The following is a 13,953-nucleotide window of genomic DNA, read 5'->3' on the forward strand; positions in this document are numbered from 1 at the left end:
TCTTTATCTGCAAAATAAGGATGATAGTGCCTAACTGATAGTGTTGCTGTGAGGCTAGAGCAAGTTACACATGTTTCATATTATTAAAACAACTTCAAAATCTAAAATGCTCCAAATCAGAGAACCTTAAAATGGCCTGTAATCAGGGATCAAAATGGTGGGATGCACAATATAGAAGCTCAATATAGAATGTAGGATGTTTGAGGCTAGTATGGCCTTTATAGACTGTGTACTTCGCTGTTGTTTTACAAATGAGGAAATCAGGGTTCAGAAAAAGGAACTTGCCCTGGATCAACTGACTCATTTGTGGAGAACCAAGACTATTAACTCTGATAAATGTTCTTTCTTTTCCTCCCTTATTTAACATCAGTGAAAAATTAAGCCTTTAACCATACACTGAGCATCTACTCCAATCTAGGTCCAACATCAGGCTCTTTAAATACACATGTGAAGTACAGTCCTTGGCTTATATAGGAGCTTACAGCTCAACAAAGAGCTAATTAAATATAAAAACATAGAAGGAAGTAGTTTGGTTTTTGTTAACTTTTCCCCTGTTTCTCTTGCAGCAAATAAAGAGAAAGCAAGTTTATAGTAAGTTCTGGCTATTCACTGTTAAATTCAATCCTTTTCCAGACTTCCTGATGCCTCATCTTTGCCTAAGACCCTCATTGCTATCTTTTTATATTCTTGAGAGGGACAGATTCTTCCTCTCCAGAATTATACTGGAGAAGTCTCTGAATCTCCATTCCATAAATAGACCTTGGTTAAGTGGCACTTTGGCAGTAGACTTTGTGTTGAGCATTGTGACCCAGAGATAGATCAGACAAGGTTCATGCTTTTAAGGAAGAATAGCCTGTTGGAGAAACATCTCAAGAAGTAACTGACACAGTGAGATATGTGTTAGAAGAAAGGACTGTGAGGAGCTCTGATAGCAGAGAGAGAAAGGAATGACTGAAGTCATCTTTAGCTGCTGTCGGTTATCAGAGTTAGTTCTGAATTTCCTTCATGGTCCCGGGACTGTGCCTTGCTGACAGCCTTGCCTGTCTCATTATTAGGAATGCTGGAGCAGTGAGCCCACTCACTTCAGACATTGAATATCGCTAAGTTGGAGCAGAAGAAAAACCCACAGGCTGTTCCGGATGTAATGGAATTTTATAACTTGAGGAAGACCTCCAACAGCCAGAAGTACATGAGATTTACATGTATGGAGATTGTGTCCAGGGAAGTATAGGAGAAAAAAGTGTTCAACAGGGTGAAAAAGCTCCACAGGTGTGTAGGTATGGGAGAAGGAAGAAAGAATTGGAGAGTGGAAATGGTACTGTCAGCGAAGATGGAATTTTGGAATTTGAGAGCCAGAATGATGGGTTTTACATCAAAGGGAGTCTTTACTCTGAAACTGCAAGTATTTTCTTGGCCATGAAATGCAACTTGTGGGATCCTAGTTCTCTGACCAGGGATTGAATCAGTGGGGATTGCCAGTGAAAGTGGGGAGTCTTAAAAACTGGATTGCCAGGGAATCCCCTGAAACTGCAGATTTTTTAAAGGTAGTGCAGGCTTCCCTGGTGGCTCAGACGGTAAAGCATTTCCCTGCAATGTGGGAGACCCGGGTTCGATTCCTGGCTTGGGAAGATCCCCTGGAGAAGGAAATGGCAATCCACTCCAGCCCTCTTGCCTGGAAAATCCCATGGATGGAGAAGCCTGATAGGCTACAGTTCATGGGGTCACAAAGAGTTGGACATGACTGAGCGACTTCACTTTCACTATATATATATATATATATGTATATATAAAACACAGACCTTCTAGAAGATGTAGATTCTGACACTCACTAGGTTCTAACAGTCATTTCATTCTTTGAAGCTCAAAATGGGTATAATAATTCCTATCTCCAAGGTTTATAATGCAGATAAATGAGCTCCCTAATGTAGAAGTTCTTTATAGGTTGTAAAACAGCACCTTGGAAATGTAGCCATCATTATCATCTTTGTTTTCAATATCAGTAAACTATGTGATAACACATTTAATGTGTATCTTTTACACATTAGGGAGGCAAGTCCAGTTTCTTCTTCAAGGAACTGATTTTTATCAGTCAAATGAAAAACAGGCAAGTAATAGTAAATGGTCTTTAGGTTTACTCTTTGTATACATATATACATAAAGGACCATGTTTTTCAGAATGTTTTTAATCGCAAAATTGTGATTAGAATTCAGGTCAGGTCTCCTGGTTCCTGAGTACGTTTTACCTAAAGGTTCACGAGTACCTTTACAGTTTACCACTTGCTTCTAGTAACTGTATTTGGAGAACCTCCTTCCATAGCAGAGAGATTTTCCTTTTCTTAGGCAATTCATAAGAAAGCCTGCATTTCGAGAAACTTGACGTTTATACAGCATCTTAGAAGTTAGGGCAAGAAGTATCCTTAGTATACACCAGTTCCCCTTTCTTTTGCAGACATTAGAGCCTTTCTAATGTGGCTGAATGTGTGGTCTCTTAACTGCTGGTCTTAATTCTGAGTCCAGTGCTCTTTCACTGTATCTCTTTCAAACGGAAGTATTGTTGGGGAAGGTGAGAACCACAATGAGCTAGCTAATTTTGAAGGATGCTTTTCCCAGCAAGTATCTGACTTGTAGCAAAGGGCTCAGATATTGAGGATGACAGACCACGGCCTTGCTGCATGGTGATGCCCAGCAAAGGGTCATGCATGTCCCTAGCATATTTCCTTCCTGACATCTGGCCTGCTGGGCCTGTCCCACTTCTTTCACTGGAGGCCTGGATCATTCCAAGGAGGCACTGGGATTGAGAGATGCTGGGTAGGCAAGTTTTCTAGTCAGGAGATCAGGGCTTGTGTTGTATAGTTTGTCATGGAAACATCAGATTAGAAGCTGGCTTTGAAAGCCTTAGCAGCAAAGTCTTTGGAAGAATCTGTTTTTATGAAGAAGAATTCTTCTTTTGAAAAATCTGTTTTTATGTGTATGGATGTGTACAAATGACATTTATGTATATGGAAGCATAGCTCTTTGGATTTGCATATGTTTGAAATTAAAGTCCACTTCAGTATTTATGACTGAATATGGGTATAGATATACAGATGCAGGTTGCTCTGTGTGTTCCTCTGTGCATGCATAAATGAATAACGAGTGGATATGTATATATACATACCCATACAGCTAATTTCCTGTGTATAAATTGTGCGAACTAGTATATATGTGTTTGTGCTTGCATGTGCATGCATGCACACATGTGAGGGAGTTTTAATTTTCTAGAAGCTGAAGATCAGGGCTAACTGTCCCCTCTTCTCATACTACTAATTATGATGAAACTACTTCAATTTGTATATGCTTACACATGAATTATCTCACCTGACTCTCATGATTGTCTTGAGAGATTGGTAGGGAAAGGACTATTATCCCCATTTTTCAGACTCAGACAAATTAATTAGGCTCTGGGAAAGTAAGTGACTTATTCAGAGTGTCTCAACTGCTGTGTGACGGAAGTGTGTTCTCACTTTGGGCCCTTAAATCCTTTGCAACCCAAGGACAATCCTCCTTGCCAGTTTTTCATCGTTTCCTATTTTTAAGCGCTTTGTTTTCCATACCAATCAGTAGCTAATGTGATAAGCAAAATGTAGACTGGATAAACAACCCAAGGTTCTGGGTTAAAATCTAGATTTAGGCTACTGATTTGTGTAAACTTGTACTGGTCTTTTCCCTCTGAAACTGAGTTTCTTTATTTGTAAAATGAAAGGATTGAAAGTATGCTCAGTTCTATATTCTGTGCTACAGGATATGATTTTTTCATATAGAAATTGTTGTTGTTTAGTTGCTAAATCCTGTCTTGACTCTTTGTGACCCCAAGGACTACAGTATCCCAACAGAGATTGTAAATCACATTTTACAAAAAATAAATAGAAGTGAAATATTTAATACCAAAATATCCAGTTTATAAGGTGAAGGCATAGTACTGCACTTTGCTGTGCTTAAGGTAGTACACTTTTGGGAAAGAAGAGTATGAATCAGTACTGAATTGGTTTCTTTAAGGTACAGATGGTCTTCAAGGTTTAAGAACACGTATCACAGTTACATGCATTCCATGATTTGTCACAGAACCAAAGAAACTGTCCTTTGTACTTTCTTATATGATGGAATTGGGATCTCAGACATTCTTTTGGCTTGATTCTTGATGATGAATATGTTGAATTTTGTCCTCCTTAATTCCATTGGTGGTAAACTGGTGAAGTCAGTTTCTTCTTGGACCTTTCAGAATAAGAGAACAAAACCAAACACAATATTTGGTCTCTAAACTTATTTTCTTGCTATGTTCTTCTTTGGATCTATGTTTTGTATTTCATTAAGTCTAAGATACTATTCATTGTAAGATGTACCATTATTTTATACGTCACTAAAGAAAAAAAAGTTGCCAGTTAAACCATGAAATGGTGTTAATTGCAAGACAAATCTCTGTTTTGGAGTTGTTAATGTTAAATAAAAAATCCATATCTGTAAACTAATGCAATATGGTAATTATCTGATTAAGGGAGCTTGGAACTCTTAGCAATAAGAGTTCCTGCCTTTGATTATACTTGAGATGATTAAAGCACTCTTTTCCTAATTCTTAGGGTTTATCACTCTGTGGGAAGTAGACATGGAATGTAGAAGGGTCCTTTTTAAAAACTGGTCTTAATTTGTTATGAAGGCTCAGCACCATGCCAACCATGATTATTTTTTCTTTCGCTTATAATGCAGGAAACCTCTTTGGTCATCGAGGCTTGATGATGATATAGTTGATGATACAGATACAATTCCAGCATAGTTTTTTAGAAGTACACCAGGGTTGAACTCTTAACTCCTACCAATCTGTGTGTTAAGCAGTTACTAGGAAAATTATTTAACTTCTCTGAATGTCAAGTTGCCAGTCTGTAAAAGTAGACATAATGATAATACTCAGAGCTGTACTGGGGATTAAAGGAGGTAATGTATATAATGTGCTTAGCATGGTGTTGGTCCTATGGTACCAATAACACTATTATTATTATTCTCTGTGCTTGGCAAGTGGTTCACTGAATAGGCTTCCTTAGGTCTCAAGAAAGGATTAACTGTAATAGTTTAATGACTAAGTCCCTTGTCTTTTTTCCTTTGGAGATAAATTAGCAGAGGATTATAATCCTAACACTTTGGTAAGCCTTTGTTTCCTCTATTCTGATATGGGCAGGTATGATTTTTAGGGATCAGGTCAGTGTCACAGATGCAGAGTCTGGGCTGGGAAACACTTAGTCTTGCTCACTTTTCCACTCTGGGACTCAGAGTAAAGGACTTGGACTTAATAAACAGTAGATTAATGCTGTTTTAATGCCAGTTTTAATTTAATGCTCTAGAAATCATAACCATGAAACCAGAACTGGCTGCTAGATTGTTTTTCATTTGTAGATATGAACCTTATGAAAACCAATTTGCCTTTCTTAGCTTCAGCTTTTTCATCAATTAAATGAGCATAAAATAGTCTGCCATTCTTGGACATGTCTTCAAATAATTGAATTTAGAAGAGAATTTCTTCTTTTGGGTTGCTTGGGTCTTCAAAACCAAGATGAGGACTAATTGTTAAGGGAACAGATTCTATTAATTTAAGTCATTCATTCTGTTTTCTGAAGCTGTAGTGAATGTCCTGTTGCTTGATGGGGTATTATATGAATCATTGAATTTTTTGGAAAGTAAAATTAAATGAACTCACAGGTCTCTGCCTTTCTCAACTTACAAATTCTATTTTCCAAAGCAGTTAAGATGAAATGTTGATGTGTTTGAAAGGGTCTTATAAATAATAATCTGTGATGTATCTGAGTGAATATGGCTCTTCTTTGTACCAGATATTATCTTCTGTTTAAAGGTGGTAATTATATCAATTTATTAAATTGTATCGCTTTCCTAAACATTTGTAAAGCCCTCACTCTGTGCCAGGTCCTATGTGAAGAAATGGCAGTACAGGGATGAATAAGTCTTGTCCCAACTCCTAAGACTCTCCCAGTCTTAAGAGTGACATGAAGCCACAGACAATTACAGTACAGCATGCTAAAATTTCATGAGGTGAGGGGCTTTGTCTGACTTGTTAATTGCTGGATCCATGGCATCTGGCAAGTAACCATTTACTGAATAAAAGATTGGCTATACAAAGATGGGTTCTTGATGGTAGAATCTCTTCTGAATGAGTTATCTAGGTTGAGAATTAAGGAGACACGAGAATATTCTAGACAGAAAGGAAGCAACCTAAATGTCCATCAATGGATGAGTGGATAAAGCAGGTGTGGTAACATATATTCAATGGAATATTACTCAGCCATAAAAAGAATGAAATAATACCATTTGCCACAACATGGATGGACCTAGAGATTATCATACTAAGTAGGTCACACAAAGAGTAACATCATATGATAACCCTCATATGTTGAATCTAATATTTTTAAATGATATAAATCAACTTATTTATGAAATAGAAACAGACTCACAGATTTTAAAAACAAATTTATGTTTACCCAAGAGGAAACGTTGAGGGGAGGGATACATTAGAAACTTAGGATTAACATATACATGCTGCTGCTGCTGCTGCTATGTCGCTTCAGTCGTGTCCGACTCTGTGCAACCCCCGTAGACAGCAGCCCACCAGGCTGATAATCAATAAGAATCCACTATATTGCACAGGGAAGACTATTCATTATTCTGCAATAACCTATATGGGAAAATAATTTGAAAAGGAATGAATATATATACATACATATATATATTTATATATAACTGAATAACTGCTGTATACATGAAACAAACACAGCATTGTAAATCAACAGTACTCCAATAAAATTTAAGAAAGAGTATTCCAGACAGAGAGAGAAAAATTACCATGTGCCAAGACAAGGAGGTTCATGAGGTAGGCTTGTACAGATAACTGCAAGTGATTTGTTAAGACTGGAATGAGAAATGTGAAGGGACTAGAGATGGGTGATAAGGAGAAGGGTAGACAGGTCAGATCACATAGGAGATTTAACCATTTTAACCATAATGAGGAGTTATTCAAACATTTTAAATGGGGGAGTCATACATTCTAACACAATGCTGAATGCTGCTGCTGCTGCTGCTGCTAAGTCGCTTCAGTCGTGTCCGACTCTGTGCGACCCTATAGACGGCAGCCCACCAGGCTCCCCCGTCCCTGGGATTCTCCAGGCAAGAACACTGGAGTGGGTTGCCATTTCCTTCTCCAGTGCGTGAAAGTGAAAAGTGAAAGTGAAGTCACTTAGTCATGTCTGACTCATAGTGACCCCATGGACTGCAGCCTACCAGGCTCCTCTGTCCATGGGATTTTCCACGCAAGAGTACTGGAGTGGGGTGCCATTGCCTTCTCCACAATGCTGAATAACCACCCCAAATACTTAGAACCATGCTTCCAGCAGTGGGGATTTGTTTGCTCTGAGTCATTTATACCCTTATCAATTATATTAAAAAATTTCACATATCCAACACCTTGTGGCACACTAGCTCCTTTCTTATTCAGTATCTATTTTAATATTCACAGGTGTTTTATAAAGCAGTTTATTATCTTCATTTTATAAAAGATAAAACTGAAATCAAGAAGGGTTAATGGCAGTAGGTATGTGATTCTCAATCTTTATTGCTTTCCCCTCGTTCACTCTTTCATCAAATGGAAGAGATGTAATTAAAAGACGAGGATGAATTTGCAAATGTTAAGGTCTTTGGGAATTTCTCCCAGTTGTTGAACTGTTAATTATTGAAGAAGAGGCCTGAATGAAGCTGAGCCATGCTTTGTGGCTCAAATGTTTTTACACTTTCATAGAAGGAGTAATAGCTATTATTTATTGAATAGCTAACATGTTCCAGGCACTGTGTTAATAACTTTATATATGTTAGCATAATTAGTCCTCACAATTACCTTGTGAAGAAAATATTATCCTCCCCACTTTGCACGTGAGAAAACAGACTTTCCTGAAGGCTCATAATTGCTATTGTGGTACAACCAGATGAGAACTAGGCTATTCTGAGTCCCTGTCCTGGATTTTTTTTTTTTCACTGTGGCAGGGAACTGAGAAAAAGGATGTTGGAGAGGTCTTATAAAGGAGATTGCAGTAAAGCCTTTAGTCTGTTGTTCCTTAGAGGCGAAGAGGAGCCCTGGGGCGCATGCCATATGGCAGAGAGGATAACACCTGCTTGGTAAAAACCTGTATTGGTTTAGAATCTACAATTAAAACCACCAGGCTGTCAAGATTATTTCTGCCCCAATTCAGAACATGTCCCTGTGGCACAGTCCTCTTTATCTGCTTGTTAGTATTACGTGGGGGATATGGTTTGTATTGTAGCAGCATGACATTGTTTTCATACTAGTTTCACATGGATCATTTTACTTGTCTTGTAAAATAGGTGGATGGGATTGTTACCTCCATGACACAAGAAACTATGAATCAGAGAGATTAAATGACTCTGTACCCTGGATGAGCCAGTAGTAGAGACCAACACAAAATTCAATTCTCCTGAGCTTTTTATTCAGTCAGCACACGTTTTTGTAGTGCCTTCTTTTGCTGAGGTATTGATGATACAAAGTTAAATATGCTCTATCTTTGTCCTTAAGAAAAAATTAACAACAGAATAGAGGTTGAGGGCTGCAAGAGATGTGTAATTAGTATACAGTGGGGGTCATATTTGATGGAGTGATTTATTCTGTCTGATAGTACAATGAGGTTCACACAGAACTGTTGGCACCTTAACTATAGGTTCATTTAACAAAAGTTTCCTACAAGCTCCAGAATCGTTTTATTTGTGGCTCACTGATCTGAGATCTGGCCCTCAAATTCTAGCATTTTAGTGCCTGAATTCTCATTTATAAAATGAACACTTTCTATGTAATAGGCTCTTTTGGTACCAAAGACTCAAGGACTAGTAAGATCTTTGCTCTTGATCTCACAATTTAGTGAGGATTCAGAAAATATAAATAGGAATTTATAATGTCAGATAAGCACTGCTAATGATCCTAGCCAGAGGAAAAGGCAATGGTTTCTTGTGTGAGGTGACATGAACAAAAGCCAACTTAAAGATATATCATGTTAGGCCAGAGAACTTGGACCTTGTGCTGAAGCTATGGAAGTATTTTAGATCGGATATGGATGTAGTTGGATGTGCATTTTAGTGTACGCTACAATCTCTGAATGAATTTGAGGGCTTCCCTGTTGGCTCAGTGTAAAGAATCCACCCGCCAATGCAGGAGACATGGGTTTAATCCTGGTCCAGGAAGATCCCACATGCCTGTGATCAACAACTACTGAGCCTTGCTCTTGAGTCTGAGAGTTAACAGTTACTGAGATTCCAAGCTACTGAAGTTCACATGCCTTAGAGCCCATGCTCTGGAACAAGAGAAGCCATCGCAGTGAGAAGCTGTGCACTGCAACTGGAGAGCAGCCCCTGCTTGCCGTGACTAAAGAAAGCCTACGCAGCAACAAGGACCCAGCACAGTAAAAAATAAATAAATAAAATTAGCCTATCCCTCTTGCTGTGCTAAATTGCTTAACTTCAGCTGCCATTGCCTTCTCTTCTTAACTTCAGAAAAGATACATAAAAATCAATTCAAAATAATGCACCGGCATAAAAACAGGATATAAATGGGCCATTGCCAGAAATTCATGGAAGAGAGAAAGCAGATAAAATCAGGTTGATTGGAACAGAAGAAACCATAGCTTAATGTGTATAAAGAGGGAAAATCCTAGTAAAATCAGATGAGCTCTAGAAAATACTGGCTGAGAGAGAAACAGGAATGAGTCATGGGTCATCTTCATGGATAAATTATTTAAAATTCTGTATTCAAAACAGGAGGGGTAGTCTCCATTTTTGCAATTAACCTGAGGTAGCAGAATTTTGATTCCAAGCTTACACAAGATAATTTTTTCTTTTTTTCATTGAAGTGTAACTGACTTAGAATATGATATTAGTTTTAGAAGTGAAAGTGAAGTTGCTCAATCATGTCCAATTCTTTTGTGACCCCATGGGCTGTAGCCTGCCAGGCTCCTCTGTCCATGGGATTTTCCAGACAATAGTCCTGGAGTGGATTGCCATTTCCTTCTCCAGGGGATCTTCCCAACCCAGGGCTTGAACCCGGGTCTCCCTCATTGTAGACAGACGCTTTACTGTCTGAGCCACCAGGGAAGTCAACATAGTAATTTAGTATTTGGAAGTACGACATAGTAATTCAGTATTTTTAGGTATTACAAAATGATCACTGTAATAATTCAAGCTACCATGTTACCATAAATGTTGTTATCATATTGGCTATATTCCCTGCACTGTACATTATGTCCTTGTGACTTACTTATTTTGTAACTGGAAGTTTATACTTCTTAATTGCCCTCACACAGTTTATGCATCCTCCTACATGCCTCGCCTCAGGCAACCAAATGTTCACTGTATCTATGAATCTGTTTCTTCTGTACTGTTATGTATGATTATTTTGTTTTTTAGACTCCATGTATAAGTGAAATCATATGGTATTTGTCTGTCTCTCTCTGACTTATTTCACATGGCATAATACCCTCTAGGTTCATCAGTGTGATCACAATTGGCAAGCTCAAACTAGCATTCAAGCTTGATGTCAATATAAAGACAGCTTTGCACATGTAAAGTTCTGGTTTCATCACTCATAGGTGATCTTGGAAAGGCTAAACACCAAATAGTAATAATAATAACCTCCAGGGTTGGTGATTATGTACATTTACTTCAAAACTTATATTTTTCTCAACTATTAGATTAAAATCAACAGGACTAAAATCCTTGTAACTAACAACTGTCGTTCTGGGATCTCCCTGCAGTACTGACTTGGTAGTATTTTTGAATTTTGGAGTTGGAGTTTCTGTGCAGTGCCTTTCTCAGTTTCAGTTTGTTTTTGCAGTTGGTGGAGCCTATATTACAGTCGGTTTGGGAAAGTAAATGGAAAGTAAATATTTAGTATCTTTTAGGTCTCAAAATGGAGTATTTCTATTCTACTGTCACACTTGATTTATACTTGAAACTACGGAATTCTAATCAGGTTGAAAAATTTCCATTGGAATTTGGGAAACATTGTACTTTTGTCATTTACATTTCTGCACTGGCTATTGATATCCCAAACCATTTTATTCCTGCTTCTTTATTTTCTTCTCAGTTGAGAAGCTTGTAGTATTTTTGTTACCATCACGTTCAAATTTTATTACTACTTCCTGATATTCACCTCTTTATTTTGTGAGGAGCTTTGTGGACTCTTTCAACCTGGAAAGTCTGCCTTCTGCTTTAGAAAATTAGTTTGAGTTGTTTTGTTGATGAGTTCTTCCCCTCTGTTTTCTTTTTTTTTTTGTTTTCTTTCAGAAATTCTTTTTATTCAGATTATGAGCTTTCTGTTCTGATTTTCTATTTTTCATATATTTTCTTCTTTTTTTTATTGTATTGGTTTTGCCATACATCAACATGAATCCGCCACGGGTAAACACCTGTTCCCCATCCTGATCCCCCGTCCCACCTCCCTCCCCATATCATCCCTCTGGGTCATCCCAATGCACCAGCCCCAAGCATCCTGTATCATGCATCGAACCTGGACTGGCAATTTGTTTCACATATGATATTATCCTTATCTTCATTTTGTTTTGATTTATGGGAGATTTCCTCAAATTCATCTTTCAATCTGTCAAATTTTTTATTTCTTTTCTCACGTTTAATTTCTAACAGGTATTTAAATTTTTGTTTATAAAATTATACCATTCTATTCCTGTTGGACCATAAAGAAAGCTGAGTGCTGAAGAATTGATGCTTTTGAACTGTGGTATTGGAGAAGTCTCTAGAGAGTCCCTTGGACTGCAAGGAGATCAAACCAGTCAATCCTATAGGAAATCAGTCCTGGATAATCATTGGAAGGACTGAGGCTGAAGCTGAAGCTCCAATACTTTGGCCACCTGATGCAAAGAACTAACTTGTTGGAAAAGACCCTGGTGCTGGGAAAGATGAAAGGCAGAAGGAGAAGGTGATGACAGAGGATGAGATGGTTGGATGGCATCACCGACTCGGTGGACATGAGTTTGAGTGAACTCCAGGAGTTGGTGATGGACAGGGAAGCCTGGCGTGCTGCAGTCCATGGGGTCACAAAGACTGGGACATGACTGAACAAATAAGCTGAACTGAACTGAGAGCTACTTCAATTCTCTTATGGTTCCTGTTTGCATAGTATATCTTTTCCATTGTTTTGCTTTCAACATACTCATGACTTTGATTTTATAGTGTATAATTATTGATATATTTGGATTTACATTTGCCATTTGCTTTTTGTATTCTATATGGATCCTGAATTTTCCTGTTTCTCCTTCAGTGTCTTCTTTTGTTAAATAAATACTTTTATTTCACTATTTCTACTCTTTAAAAAAAAACATATTTCTTAGTGGTGGCACTCAGGATTAAAATATACATTTTAATTTATCATACTTTTCTTTTCATCAACACAAACTGAATTCCCCCCCCCCACACACATTTATATATGTTATAGGCCCAACAGTAAAGTGTTATAATGATTATTTTATACAGTCTTCTGTCTTTTAAATAAAATAATGGAAGGAAAAAATGTATTTATAGAATCTTTCATGTTACTTTTCCTATTTACCATTTCTTCTGCTCCTTAATTGTATTTGTGGATTTAAGTTACCATTTGTATTATTTCTTCTTAGTTTGGCAGACTCCCTTCAGTATTATTTGTAAACAGCTCTGCTAGCAGCAAATTCTCCTTGCCCTTTTTTATCTGCATATTTCCTTATTTCACCTTCATTTTTAAAATATAGTTTTGTTGGATATAGCTTTCTTCATTAAAAAAAAATCCTTTAAATATGTTATCCTACTGCTCTCTAGCCTTCATGGTTCAGGTAAGGAGTTAGTTTTAATCATATTGTCATTTTACATCATGCACCATTTTTCTCTTGATGCTTTCAGTATTTTTACTTTGCTTTTGTTTTGTTTTTAATTCTTACATGCATTCAATGTGTTAGTATACTGTATACTTCACTCTGTATAATCGGCTCCAGTTTATCCATCTCAGTAATACTCCATTGTGTAAGAATGCTTTGACTTTTATCAGTCTGACTATGATGTCTTTATGTATGAACCCTCATGTATTTTCTTACTTTGCGTATGTTTTGGGATTCTTGCATCTCCATATTAATATTTTTCATCAAACTTGGGAAAATTTTCTCCATTAGTTTTAAAATATTCTCTTCTTTTTTGTTCTCTCCCTCAGACTTTTCCATTTTTGGATGTTGGTGTGTTTTATGTTGTCCTACAGTTCTTTGATACTCTATTACTTTTTCTTCAATCTTTTTTTCCCTCCAGGTTCCTTATATTGAGAAATTTCTATGGATCTTTCTTCAAATTCACGAATTCTTTCTTCTCCTGGGTTGAATCCTTTGTTTAACATCACAAGTAAGATTTTTCATTTACTATGTTATTCTTCAACTCCAGTATATCCTTTTTTTTTTAAACGAGAATCTATATTTCTTGATTCATTATTATACTTTCTTTTAATTCTTTGAACATATTTATAATAACTGATTTGAAGCCTTTCTAAATTATTTTTCTTTGGAGTATAGTTGCTTTCCAATGATACATTAGTTTTTGCTGTACAGCATAATGAATCAGCCATATATATACATACATCCCTTCCTTGGACTTCCTTCCAGTTCAGATCACCACAGTGCCTTAAGTATAGTTCCCTGTGCTGTACAATCTGTTCTCATTAGTTATCTATTATATGCATAATATCAATAGTGTATATGTATCAATCCCAATATCCTAATTTCTCCCACTTCCCTTTTCCTATGGTATACATATATTTGTTCTTTACGCCTGTGCCTATTTCTGCTTTGCAAATAGGTTTATAATTTTTAGATTCCATGTATATGCATTAAAATACAA

Source organism: Ovis aries, chromosome 21, assembly GCF_016772045.2.
Source record: "Ovis aries strain OAR_USU_Benz2616 breed Rambouillet chromosome 21, ARS-UI_Ramb_v3.0, whole genome shotgun sequence".
Lineage (NCBI taxonomy): Eukaryota > Metazoa > Chordata > Mammalia > Artiodactyla > Bovidae > Ovis > Ovis aries.